This window comes from Calypte anna, chromosome 7 (assembly GCF_003957555.1).
Source record: "Calypte anna isolate BGI_N300 chromosome 7, bCalAnn1_v1.p, whole genome shotgun sequence".
Taxonomy (NCBI): Eukaryota; Metazoa; Chordata; class Aves; order Apodiformes; family Trochilidae; genus Calypte; species Calypte anna.
In genome coordinates this window covers 29,365,109-29,378,630 of record NC_044253.1, presented here as the reverse complement: position 1 = coordinate 29,378,630, position 13,522 = coordinate 29,365,109, and the positions used below count along the sequence as shown (strand labels likewise).

The 13,522-nt window shown below is 52.6% G+C and overlaps 1 protein-coding gene across 2 annotated transcripts in view; it reads left to right on the top strand.

Moving 5' to 3' along the window:
* Positions 1 to 13,054: 13,054 nt before the first annotated feature.
* The window catches only part of ADARB1 (adenosine deaminase RNA specific B1), a 58,810-nt gene continuing 58,342 nt past the window's right edge, over positions 13,055 to 13,522 (top strand). For both annotated transcript variants that reach the window (XR_003987768.1, XM_030454690.1), the window contains exon 1: positions 13,055 to 13,097. The gene's annotated coding sequence lies outside the window, so the exon portion shown is untranslated. The remainder of the gene's footprint in view (positions 13,098 to 13,522) is intronic.

Sequence of the window (13,522 nt, the reverse complement as noted above, 5' to 3'; positions counted from 1 at the left end):
AAGTTTATAAAATGCTGTTCTGGGTTTGCACTAAGCCTGGGATCATCTCCCTCCCGTCAGAGGTATGTTACATATCATGGCTGTGGTTTGCAGAGATCCACTGGGAGTAGAGATTGCAGTTGACAAGCACCAATTTTCTGGGCACCATCTATTTTGTACAGAGCAAAACTGACCTTTAAAGCCTCTGGAGAGTTACTTGAATTGTCCCATGCTCCTCCATTCCAGACCAGTTTCTTCTTAGGAGCTTTCGGGTGAAAACAACTGAAAGGGTGACAATTTCTGCCTTCCCAGAAGGCTTTAGTTTTCACAGGTGGTTCCAAGTAACTCTAGAGGTGAATCATCTGCTTTGGATGGCCTGAATTTGCAACTTTAAGGAATATTGTTTATAGTTATAGATAGGTGCTCTATCTGTAAAAGAGTAAAGCTTAACCCGAAGATGTCCTTTTCTCATCCTGTACAATTTTTGCAGAGTCCCTGCAGTTTGGGGCTGAAGTGGAAAAGGGATTTCTGTGTGCAGAACTATCTCTGAGCAATTTGAAGCCCCAAAAACATCACCAGGGTGAAGGGACCTAAGGTTCCTGTAGGTCTTCCAGGATAGCATCAAGGCAGGGGCTGTCCCGTCTCAGTCTGCATGTAGTAACAAGTAACAGGACAAGAGGAAACGTTGCCCCAGGGGAGGCTTAGATTGGATATTAGAAGCAGCTTTTCCGTGGAAAGAATGATTAACACTAGCACAGGGAGGTGGCTGAACTGCCATCCCTGGATGTGTTTAAAAGACGTGTAGATGTGGTGCTGGTAGAGTTAGGATATGGTTGGACTCAGATGATCTCAAAGGTCTTTTCCAACCAGAAGGATTCTGTGACTCTGTGGACTGCCAGCTGTGGTGGTGATGGTGAGAGCAGAGCTAGAGCCTCATTACTTGGGAAGCAAAGGGGTGACTGAGGCTGTAGAGGTGTTGAGCCAGGTGACCCCACATAGCAGTGCCTGTGGTGGCTGTACCCATGCTGCTGGCCCTCCATCTCCAGGTACAGCATCACCCTGCAGCATCTTCACACCTTCCCTTTTCTCTGGGATGGGCCAACGCCATCAGTTGGCTGCCTGTCTAGCTCTTAGCCCGCTGTTTGGAAATGTTGGTCTCCTGGGTATTTAGCAACAGTTAAACATGTGACTGTTTGGAACTACAGTTCACAGCCTGCTGCTGCAGGCATCTCCTGCCCCCGCCATCCTAACAGTTGAGCAAAGGACTTAAAATCTGCCAGGAAACAGGCGTCTGAGACACAGAGTCGCCTTCGCAGTTGGCATGTTTTCAGGATGATAAAAGCTTTCATGCCAAATTTTTTTTTTTTTTAGATAGGAGGGTGGGAAAAAATAGCTTCCAAACTGTAAGGAGTAGTTTTGCCAGAGGGAAGGGCGGGGGCCCGACCCGGCAGCTTTAGGCTTAGCAAGAAGTGAGTAAGCAGCGAGTGCACTGCAAAGCCGGGGCTGGAAGAATCCCGCGGCTACTTTTCACAGCTGCTTTGTTTCTTGTTGGTGATTTTGCCCCTAAGCTGTTAGCAGACCCATGTCTGAAAGCAGAATCTGTAGCTGTATCTTGTCCATCTGGTGGTACCGGCAGATATTTTCTGCTACAAACAAAGCAAAGTGGTGGGTGGAGGGGGATTCTCCTTTAGCAGCAGCTCATGGGTAGTTTCTCTGGTTCACGGGTTGCAAAGAGAGATTATTTTCTTTTTTTATAGCAGCTCTTGCAGCTCCCACATCTCTCTCCAGTATGGGCAATGGCCTGTTGTGCTCGCTTTCTGCTGGAGCAGGGGTTGCATCAGTCCAGTGGCATGTCTCAGAAAAGTGTGGTGAGTCACAGGGACCTGGCCCTGACCCTTCATCTCACCCAAGGAAGTCCTGAATGTGAGTACATAGGCTCTCTTCACCTTCCTTCTGCTTCCTGGCTTGTTTGTCCTGTGAAATTTTCCTTACAGACCTTATGAGTCCCCACTGTCCCTTTGACGTGACAAAGATGACTTCTGCTGCATACAGAGTACTTTTGCTTCAACTCTGGGTGAAGCTATGAGCCCTATTGCCTCATGGCTTTCTTTTTTTTCCTAGAGCTAAGGATGTGTGATGGCTTTCGCCAGCATAGCCCTTGTCACATCTAGCACTGAGGAACAAACCTGTGCTCCAGGTTCCAGCAGGGTGAAGCTGGCTCCCTCTGAGGCTGCCAGGAAAAGCTCTTGGTGGCTGGGGACAGGCAGTGGAGCTCCCAAGTTTGCAGCAGTTTTGCACCTAGGCTGCAGGAGGCTAAATGCCAAACTGGCACCCAGGTGGCAGCCTCCTGCTGTCCCAGCACGTTGTCAGGAGGCCTGTGACTGGGAACCCATCCCTAGAAGTGCATTCCTGCTTGCCCTCCAGGTGGACTCAGCCCTTCATAGTAAACTGGACTTCAGAAATCAGCTAATCTGTGCTGCATTAGTCCAACTGGCTTTGTCAGGAGGTGTTCTGAGATGCAGCATTAGAATGGCATTGAGAAATAGGGGGTGGTATCACAGCAGGTTTTAGGCAGGATAGCATTTTTAGGTACTGTAGTATCTTAGTACCTTTTCTTGGATGACATGAGGGTTGCCATCAGCACCACCTCCACACCAGCTCCAGTGTGCGGAGGAGAGGAATGGGAGCATGACAGATTTGCTTTCTCCTGAGGGTTGCTGAGCCAGTGGAGTGATCCCAGGACTCTGGCTGTATGAGTAGTCTGCACTTGCATCCCTAAAAAGGGCTGTCACCCTGCTTTTCATGCAGGCAGTGCAATCACCAGTCATGGGAGTGAATCCCTCTCTTGGTGTGGCTGAGGAGAAACAGCTGGATGTCTGACTGGGATGCTGTTTTCCAGCCATCCAGCTATCTTCATCCTTTGGGTTCCTGAATTTGATCCCAAGTTCAGACTCATCTTGTGGCTGTGTGAGATCCTGGAGCAGCCTCCAGTGTGCAACTAGGCCTTGATCTGCTTCATGGGAGGCTCCTGCTGAGCCATCCATGAGTGAGCCCAGCCATCCTTACCTCATGGGATTTGCCAGAGGCTCTTGGACAGCTTGTGCCAACTGCTGGCTGGGAGTGGTGGGGCTGTGGGGTGCCATGGGCTCCTTTAGATGACCCCTAGGTTCTCCTTTCTACCATCTGGCTGCAGTACCTTGGTCATGACCTGGTCTAGTGCACCTCCCAGCCCTGGGCTGCACTCCTTACCCAGTACTCAGTGTGTCAGTGACAGCTGGTGAGGAGCAGTGGGAAAATTGGGAGCACTGGGTCTATACTGCAGGATGGTTGCTCTTCTCTGACCAGGGTGTGCCTGGGGCTGACTCCCTTCCCATGTGTCTTCACCACAGCCACTGGGCAGTCAGTCTGTCCCCAGGAGCACTCAGCCTGTCCATGGCTGTCCTTGCTACAGCCCAGGTCCTGGTCACCTCCCTGTGACCTAGAGAGCCTGGCCAGCTCCACCGTGTCCATGTTGGCTTTCTGGGGAGCAGAGTGTCTCATGGAAACACAGGGATCCTGGGGCACAAGGAATATGGGTATTTGAACAGCAATGAGTGATAAACTTCCTTCCTCCACCACTGCCCCCACATGCCCTGCCTGAGGCAGCTTTCCAGGGAGGTGCCTGCAGTGCTCATCTTGGGGACTGGTTCAGACAGGAGGCTCCCTCCAGCCATGAAGAGGAGCCACAGGTCCTCAGCATTCCCACTGTGGCAGCTTGGCTGGCCCAGCACTCAGGGAGCATTAAAGGGTTCAAGCTACAGCAACTCCTATTCCTTCCAGCCCAGAAGTGACAGGATTTAGAACCAAACAAGGCCAGCAGAGAGGACCCAGCACTTGTCACCACCTGCCACTCCCCTCTAGCATGCTCAATGAAGTGGGGTGTGCCCTTTCCCTCTGAAGGGTTATTTCTTCCCCACAGATGCTCTCTTCCCTGGCTGATCTTTGCATTTCCCACACTTTACAAATCTCTTTGCGCACTCATACCTGTTCCTTTAGTCCTTTATCTACAGCGTGGGTGCATCTGAAGCCAGCCCCAGATGGCTTCCTGCAGATTAGCAGAAGCAACTGCAGGGAACCTAAGGTAATACAACTGCATGGGAATTTGAGTGCCTGATTGTTTTGGAAGCAGATGAGACTGGCACCAGGAACTTCTTTCATCCACACATTGCACAAGAGAGGGCGAGGTGAATCACCTGAGAGAATTTCCGTCACTGAGTGTAGAGCCACACGTCCCCACCCTGAAGCGTGGATTGCACCAGAGTCTGGTTGTGGCAGCCTTTGTTAATTTCACCGCCCTTGGTGGCCCCTCTGACAGGGTGTGTCATCACCTTGCTGTCTCCTGGCCTTTTCCAGAGCTCTCAGAGAGGTGCAGGAGATCAGAACCTTGGGGGTTCTACCAGTGCCCTCCCCTGGGAGATGCAGTCCTGCTGTCCTGCTCCTCGCTTCCTGACCTTTAGGCAGTTACTAATCCCAGGAGTTCTCTACTTCTTATCCCATGTCAGCTCGCTTTCTTTAAGAGCTTTTGGACATTCTTTAAGTACTTAAGAGCATTGCCACGTGCCATTTGGAAATCCAGGTAAAGCCTGGTTAATTGGATCACCCTTGTCTCCATACTTAACATTGCCTTGCACAGGAAAAATTATGCCCTGCAATTCCCAAGTGATACTTACCTGGGCATCTGCTGCTTCTGCTCTGAACCATCACTTACTCCAGTGTGAAGCCTGAAACCTGACTTTGTGTTTCAAATTTAATCCATTTCAGACACTTAGTCCAGGAAAGGTGGTGGTGTCTCCCCAGGAGCTGTAGTGCTGCAATCCAGGTTGGAAGCAGCACTGAGTTAGGGTGGCACATGGGGGACCTGGCCTGGCACACCAGCAGCTTGAGCAGAGGTGGATGTCTGACATGCAAATATCAACTTCTCTGCTTTCTTGGAGCTGCTGGGATGTGTCCCCTACTTCACACACAGCAGTGTTCAGTTCTTCACAACAAGAAGACACTGAGGGGCTGGAGTGTGGCCAGAGAAGGGCAGTGGAGCTGGGGAAGGGTCTGGAGCACAAGTCTTTCAAGGAGGGGGTGAGGGAACTGGATGTGTTCAGCCAGAGAAAAGGAGGCTGAGGGGAGACCACCATACTCTCTACAACTCCCTTAAGGGAGGTGGCAGAAAGGCTGGGATCAGTCTTTTCTCCCCTGTAACAGTGGATAGAACAAGAGGAAATGGCCTCAAGTTGCACCAGGGAGGTTCAGATTGGATATTAGGAGCAATTTCTTTACTACAACAGTGATCCAGCGTTAGAACAGGCTATCCAGGGAAGTGGTGCAGTCATCATTACTGGAGGCATTCAGAAAACATGTAGACATCACACTTAGGGATATGGTTTAGTGGATGTGATGGTGTTAGGTTGACAGCTGAACTTGATGATCTTTGAGGTTGTTTCCAACCTTCTTGATTCTATGATTCTGTGGTGAAAGGTGGTCATGTGAACATTGCAGGTCAAGCCACTGGTTCTGCTATGTTTTGGTTGTCAGGGCTGGGCTTCCAGAGTGTGTGAAAAAGTATTGCCAAAAGAAAAAGAGAAGAAAAGGTGGTGAAGGAGGTGACAGTTCTCAAGCACTGATGTATGTAACAGAGTTAGACTTGCGGTGAAAAACCTAAATATTTGAGGGTGATAAGACATACAGACAGGAGAAAAATGCATTATGTGTTAAAGGAAGTATTTAAAAAAACATGCAGAAATAAACAGTTGTCTTCAGTTCCTTGACACTGAGTAGCCAGAGCTGCAGTGTGCAGCTCTGTGGTTTCTTCCCACCTGGCCCAGATGCCTGGCTGGGTGCAGGAGCTCCAGCATCCCCAGCTGGGACTAGTGTCAAGAGCAACATCACTGATGGAGCTCTGTCAGCTGAGTGCTGGGGTGAGGATTTTTGTGGTGGCTTTTTTTTTCCCTTAACCAAGTCAATTCTTCCCTTTCAGGGAAGCTGTTAAATAGGGCAACGAAACCACAGAGTCATGCCAGGAGCATTGTTAAGATTTAGACCTTTGCATCTGAATGTTGAGATTTTACAGATCACTTGGTTTCCAGTGGTATGCATAAAAATATGATCTTGGGGTTTCTCTCTGCTTTAACAATCAGTGTTTTGTGCCAGGCTGAGTGTGTTGGTGACCCTGTTTGAACTCACTGTGTACATGAGCTGCTCCTGTTACCCTACAGGTCCATCTGTATCTGCTTGGTGTAGCTCATCCCTGTCCCTTCTGGTAGCCACAGTTATCCTCAATGGCACTGGAGGGGACAATGAGTTACCCCTGAGGTGACAAGGATGGGTGACTGGTAGTGTGATCCAGACCTTGTGCTCAGTGGTCATCAAGTGAGGATTTCCGTGGTTTAATCTAAAGCAGGTTCTCTGCAACTGAGTGGAGGCAGGGAACAAGGTGTCAGGGTGGCCACTGGGACACATGGCCACCTGGTGGAATCCAGGGGTGCTTGAGGCTGCCCTGCTGTGGTGACCCAGCAGGTCCTCCCAATGTGGGGTGCAGTTTCCCTTGAAGGATGTTGGCAGCACAAAACCTGCCTGCAACACTCGGTTTGCATGATGCAACTAAGTTGCCTTAGTTTCAGTGGCAAATGGAAGAGAGGAAGCCAAGACAAAGGAATATCCCAAACAGGAAGGTTCTGGGAAGGTAACAAATGTCAGGGATGGGTTAGGCAAAGGCAGATGATGCCAGGATATCCTCCCAGGGGAAGGAGGTGGAGGAAGAGATAACCACCCCAGCACACACAACCTTTTGTCCCACACTCAGCCAGCGGGGAAGATGGACTCTCAGGTGGCAGAAGAGGCCATGAGGACAGACAGACTGTTCTCCTGGCTGAACACTTCATCTCTATTTAAACGTGTGGTTTGTCCCGCTTTACCATGTACCCCCTGGGGCACTGAGGGGTAGAGGCCAACGCATACAAAGGAGGAGAGGCCAGCAGGAGACCTTCCTTGGGTGCTATCGCTGCTCCCAGCCCCCGGCAGGCTCTGCCACCTCAGGGAGGAGGGGCTGCTCAGACCCCTGCAGCAGGATAGGGCTGTGGCAGGATCGATGCTTCCGAGGGCTGCAAGCCTGGCTGCATCCTGGTGTGCTGGGTTTCTGAGAGCCTCAGCGGCGCCACAGCCCGGAGGGACGGGCAGCAGCTCCCGGCTGAAAGCGGGGCCGCTGTGTCCTGAGGGGATGTGACTCTGTTTACAGCGATTTTGGATCCGTTTAGTCTGAGAGCCTTTACAGCCATCCTGGATACGTTTAATCACCACTCACCAACGCACCTCCCACTTCACTTGGTGAAACAACAGCCGTCTGTTTCTTTAACCTATTTGCTGGTGGTTTGGGAGTAATAAGGTAGCACTGTGGGAAGAGCCCTTAACTCTTACAAAACTGTTGATGTTCCTCTACCTGCCTTTTGGTCCTATGTGTTAAGGTAGAGCTCATGCTGCTTTAGGAGGTCTGTAATGCCTGATGATGATGATGGTGGGCTCCAAGCGAGTGCTCGAGATGCTCTGCATGCTCAGTGTGCCATGCAAGCTGCTTCAGCCAAGCAGAAGATGCTGCAGGGGCCATGGGATGAGACTGCTGATGGTGGGTAGCCTAAGGAAAGGGGCAAACCAGTTCAAGCATTACATTTGTCCAACCTCCCACAGTCTGTGTTTTGGGATTTTTTGAGACAAAGATGTTGTTCTTGTTTTTACTAACCCTTGCTGAATATTGTTTCAAGTTTTTCATCCTAATACTTCTCAAGTTTAACTTTGCTTTTTGTATTTTTTTAACCTCGTCACAGCTCCACGAAAGGTTCCCTCAGTCTGTCACAGTGCCAAGGCTTTGTGGCTGAGCCTCACTGGCCAGCCCAGGGCTGCAGGACTGGGTTCTCCCAGTGCATCACACTGAGATTGCCCGTGCTACATTTCGGACCTTCTCAATCAGCCTTGAACAAAATCTTTCTGCAGTTCTTTGTGTTCAGCCTTGTCTTTGCTTCCATGATGTATCAGCAACAAACCACATCACCTCACTGCACTCACCTTCTCTGGGTAGTTTATGACCATGTTGGAGAATGTAGTTGCCATCACAGATCCCTGCAGATTTCCCTGGTGAAAACTACCTGATGCTCCCTCCATTCCTTATCTTTGTAGCTGATTTACCCCTGCAAAGACCTTTCCCCTCATCCTGCTGCATCTTGGTGTCCTTAGGCTTGCTGGTGGGTGACCCAGCTGAATGCTGTAGACATCCATCTGCCTTCTGTTGATCTCCCAGTACCTGTGTCCCCTGCCTTCCTGTGGGTCATGTTGTTGCATGCATCTGTTGGTTTTGCTCTATTGGGTGGCATTGGGTTTGGACCAGGACTTCCCTAGATCTAGGATTTTCAGCTTGGAGAAAAGGAGGCTGTGGGGAAACCTTCTCGCTCGCTATGATTTTCTGAAAGGAAGTTGGAATGAGGGGGGGGGTTTCAGTTATCTTCTCCTAAATAACAAGCAACAGGACAAGAGGAAACGGCCTCAAGTTGTACCAGTGAAGGTTTAGATTGGATGTTAGAAGAAACTTTTTTGCTGTAGTGCACTTAAACACTAGTGCAGGCTGTCCAAGGAGATGGTTGAATCACCATCACTGGTATTGGTTAAAAGATGCATAGATGTGGTGCTGAGGGCCATAGTTTAAGCACTGGACTTGATATAGCTGGGTTAATGGTTGGTAGAGTTAGTTTGTGGTTGGACTTGAAGATCTTAGGTTCTTTTCCAACTGGAACAATTCTATGATTTAAAAATTTGCTTTGCATTGGAGGGCATGATTCAACACTGTCTGGCAGCTCCACCTACAATAACATATTCCCAGCAGCATGAAGTTGCATTAGCCTGATGTCACCCTTCCTCCAACCTCCAAGGATGGAGATCCTCATCTCTGGGACCTGTCCCTGGCCTAGTGTGGGAACCCCTCAGTCTTGGGGTCATCCTGCTGCCAGCTCTCCTCTTGGATGAAGCAGACAGGGCATTCCATGTGGGCACCCAATTTGGGTGCTGGCAGGTGTGTGCTGGTGTGGCATCATCACCCTGCCTGCTGAGCCACTGCTGGGCACTGTGTCACCACAGGTGGACATCTCAGTGTTGTTCAAGGGTCTACACAAGAATGGTACTGCAGGTGGAGATGCCAGACTGTGTTGAATCATTCCCTGGCCTCAGAAATTCATGTCACAGAGCAGCTGTGTCAGGCACTGACCTTGGCATCTGTGTGAGACCAGTCCCAGATAAATGAGGTGGCAGGAACACAGGCGTGGTGTGGAATAGCAGCCGGGTCTTGGTGACCAGCACCAATTACACAAAAAACAATTTGATATCTCAACAGCATGGAAACATCAGCAAGTGAGCTTAGGCAGTGCATTGAACATGATGAATAATTGAGGGAGTGATGATGTTTTATGAGGGAGCTAAATTACATGTGATTCTTGGCCACCTCTGCTCAGAAACACACAGCTTGTCCCTGCCAGCTTGCCCAGTGTGGGGCCAGGGTCAGCACTGCCAGGGGGAAGGATCTGGGAATGTGTAAGGTTCCAGGTGGATGGATGGACAAGCAATCAGGTGGGCATTTGGCAGGGTGCCCAGGGCCCCAGTCAGGAGGGGTAATGTGCCCCAGGCACTGCAGACCACAGTGTTTCCCCCAGTCCTGTCTTCTTTCTAAGAAGGATCGCTGTTAGTAAGCAGCTAAATCCTGGAGGAGGCATCCATGCTTCCCAGGTGCCCTCGGGCAGGCAGTCATTACTGTCACAAGTGTGCTGATGTCCTCTCATAGAACAGCCAGCGTGCCACCTTCTGCAAGGTCTGGGTTAAACATCCTCCCTTTTTACAGCATCAATTTTGGAGCAGGTTCCCTGGGTTTGGCTGCTGCTCCACTGAGGATGATATGACAACAGAGAAGGGAAACTACCAAGCTTGGATCTACTGCTGGGGCTTTCCAGGGATGGAGTTTCTCTTGGACTTGTGGCATGGGGATGGAGAAGGCAGTGGGCCCAGCAATGCTTTCACCATGGCTCTCAGGTGAGGGCAAGTACTCTAAAAGCAGGTCTGGGGGAACAAAGGGGTGGCTTCAGCAGGGTGGAAACTGAACTGCAAGGGGGATGCGCTTATGATGTCAGGACCAGCACTCAGTGCCTGCCATGAAGGCTGCCAGGATGCTGAAGCACCTTGGACACACTGCTCCAGGTCAGAGCTCACCAGCAGGTCACCTGCAGAAGATGACAGCACAGAGAGGTGTGTGCAGACAGAGCCATTGTGAAGCAGCAGGAGGTTTCAGCTGGTGGTGAGACGTGGCAAAGAGGCAAGATTTCGAGACACAATTCCCTGAAGTCACTGGTGACACTTCTGGGAAGAGTTGGTCATTGCTGAAATCTGTGGCTCTGGCAAGCCCACAGTCATCTCAGCTTTTAAAGCACCACATCCTGCAGGAACCTCTGATGCTGCACAAGCCTTGCTGGTGACACCAGCTGGAAAATTAGCCCTGGCTGAGGAATGCTGGGGGAGCGTCAGCCCTGTGCTGGGCACGGTCCTGGTCCCACCAGTTCCAAGATATGTCCTGGAGTGTGGGGGACCCCAAAGAGTGAGGCCAGCTTGAAAATCAAGCTGTCCCAGGGTGGAAAACCATTTCAGGGCACAGAAAGTATAAAAGGTGCTTTAGACTTCTGGAGTTGGAAACATGCTGTGCTCAGTTTTACTAGCAACAGCCTAATATTTCCAGTTTGCCAGGACTTTAATGAAAAAGCCACTGTTAAAAAGCCATTAATTTACTGAAGTTTATGGAAAACAAACCAAGCAAAAAGCCCCTGAAACCAAGATTTGGATGAAAGCCAAGAAGAAAAAGAGCAAAGGACTTTGAAAAAAAATCAATGTTTGATAAGCCTCACTGTTAGAGCAGTGCAGCTCGGCAAGGCTGGCACCATTAGGGCAGAGGGTCCTTTTTGTCCTTGCAGTGGCAGGGACCCAAGCTGATGCACAGTGGAGTCAGGCTCACCATCAAGTGGGATGAGGTGCTGAGGAAGATGCTGTGCCTCACACCCCACCCTTGCTCCTATGCTCTCTGCCCAACATGAGCCCTCGGGGGTGCCCTGCTGGTGACAATCCTCTCTCCAACACAGGGCTGGAGGTGGCAGAGACCCTCTCCATGAACACTTGGATGCTGCAGGGGCCAAAGGGGACACCCCTGGGTGTGTTTATGGGTGTTGTGGGGGGCATCAACCTGCCTGGGAGGAACAGCTGCCCTGGGGGCCAGCACCTCACCAGCCTCTTGCAGCCCAGTAGCAGGAGCTTTTCCTCAGCTGAGTGATAGCAGCAGCAGTGCCAGTCAAGGAAATTAATTCCCAGTATCCTCCCCTTGCTATCCCAGCAGTGGTGTCCCTAGCATCCTGGTGGGACACAACTCCTTCAGCTTGTGATAGAGAGGTGGAATTAAGGAACTTAATTTTGTTCTTGCTGGCTTTATTGCTAACCCTAAGCAGGGCTGGGGGGAGAGGGAAGTGGTAGCTGGTGTTAAATTTGTTGAGCTGAAAATAAAATACAATAAGGAAATGCAGACAGGCGTTCCCGGAGGTGAAGGCCAAGAGCTGCCTGCCTGCTGCTGCTCCCAAGCAGGGCAGGGGCAGAGGATTGTCTCTGGGAGGGAGGAAGTATAAAAATAGGTTGTTGTTTTCAGCCCGGGCCTTTGTGCTGGTCCTCTTCACCCTCCCTGTGAACGTGTCCAGTTCCTTACCCTGCCAGGAACAGAGAGGAAGGGAGAAGCAGCCAGGTGCAAGCAGACCAGCCAGATGGGACATGCCAGAGGCACTTTCCACCCTAAGTTCTTTCCAACTACATGTGGGTCAAAGCCTTAGAAAAATACATTTTTTTTGTGTGTAAGTATCTTGTATTTAAACATCTCTTCCTTTTGGATCCTAATTATTTCAAAGAATAGTTTCTTTTTCTTTGGCCAGCAATCTGGGTGTCACCCGTGGGTCTGTGGGCAGCTGCAGGAGGATGTGTGTCAGGAGTGGTCTTTCAGGAGGGTCCTTGAAGGCAAGGTCCCACCTTGCTTTATGTCACCTTGGTTTCAACATTGACTCTTGCAGTTCTGGATATTCCTCTCCTCCACTCTCTACAACTCCCTGAAAGGAGGTTGGAGCCAGGGGGGGGTTGGTCTCTTTTCCCAGGCAACTCTCAGCAAGACAAGAGGGCATGGTCTCAAGTTGTGCCAGGGGAGGTTTAGGTTGGATATTAGACAGAATTTCTTTACCGAGAGGGTGATCAGGCATTGGAATGGGCTGCCCAGGGAAGTAGTGGATTCTCCATCCCTGGAGATATTTAAAAAGAGACTGGATGTGGCACTCAGTGCCATGGTCTGGTAACTGCAGCGGTAGTGGATCAAGGGTTGGACTTGATGATCTCTGAGGTCCCTACCAACCCAGCCAGTTCTATGATTCCATGGGGCTTGGAGCGGACCTGTTCCAGGGGGAGGTGTCCCTGTCCGTGACAGGGGGTTGGCTCGGGATGGGCTTTAAGGTCCCTCCCAGCCCAGTCAGAGATTCAGTCCCAACACTTTCCCTATGAGGCAGCCGCTGAGCGCTGTCAGGGTCCAGCCCGGGCGGGACTCCCGGGGGTAGCAGCGCCGGCGGTGCTGAGGGGACCGAGCCCTTCCCTCCCCTCGCTGCCGCCGCAGCGCCCCGTCCCCTCACACACCCCCAATCCCACCGCCCGCCCCGCCGCTCTCGCCCAATCAGCGCCGTCTCTCCAGCGGCGGCTCCGCCCCTCGCCGGGGTTCCGCCAATGGGAGCCGCGGAGCCCTTCCCGGCACCGCCCCGCGCGCGCGGGGCTCGCGCGGCTGGCGGGCCAGGCGCGGCCTGCACGTCGGCGGGGGCGCGCGCGCGGCCGGTGGCGCGCAGGCGCGCACGGGAGCCGGCAGCGGCAGCAGCAGCAGCAGTGGCGGCAGCGGCGCAACGGGGGCCGCCGCTGGGCTCGGCCGGGGCTGCGGATGGCGAGAGCGGCGGGGACACCGGCGGCGGCGGGACCCGGGCAGCGGCGCGGGACCTGTTTCGGCGGAGGTACGTTTCGGGTGCGGCGGCGACGGGAGCGCCCCGCGGGACCTGTCCAGGTCCTGACGCGGCGGCAGGTGCCGGTGCAGGCGGTGTCGGCGGGCCTGGGCGCCCCGCACCTGTTGAGCTGCGGCGGGGTGACTCGGGCGGGCGGTGGGGTGCCGGCGTGGCGGGGCGCAGTACCGCCCGGGGCCCGGCTGTGCCCGGCGGCGGGAGAGGGGCGGGCTCCCGGGCGGCCTTTCCCGGCCAGGGGCCGTGGCGGCGAAGCCATTTTGAGGGGGTGGCGGCGCGGCGGGGAAGTTTGACCCCGGTCAGCAGCCGCGGGGGAGCCGCCCGCCTCCGAAACGGGGGACGCGGCGGCCGCGGGTACCGGGGTACCTGCCCTGCCCGGCGCTCTGCCGCCGGGAGCCCGCTGCTGGCGGAGAAGGGTGAGT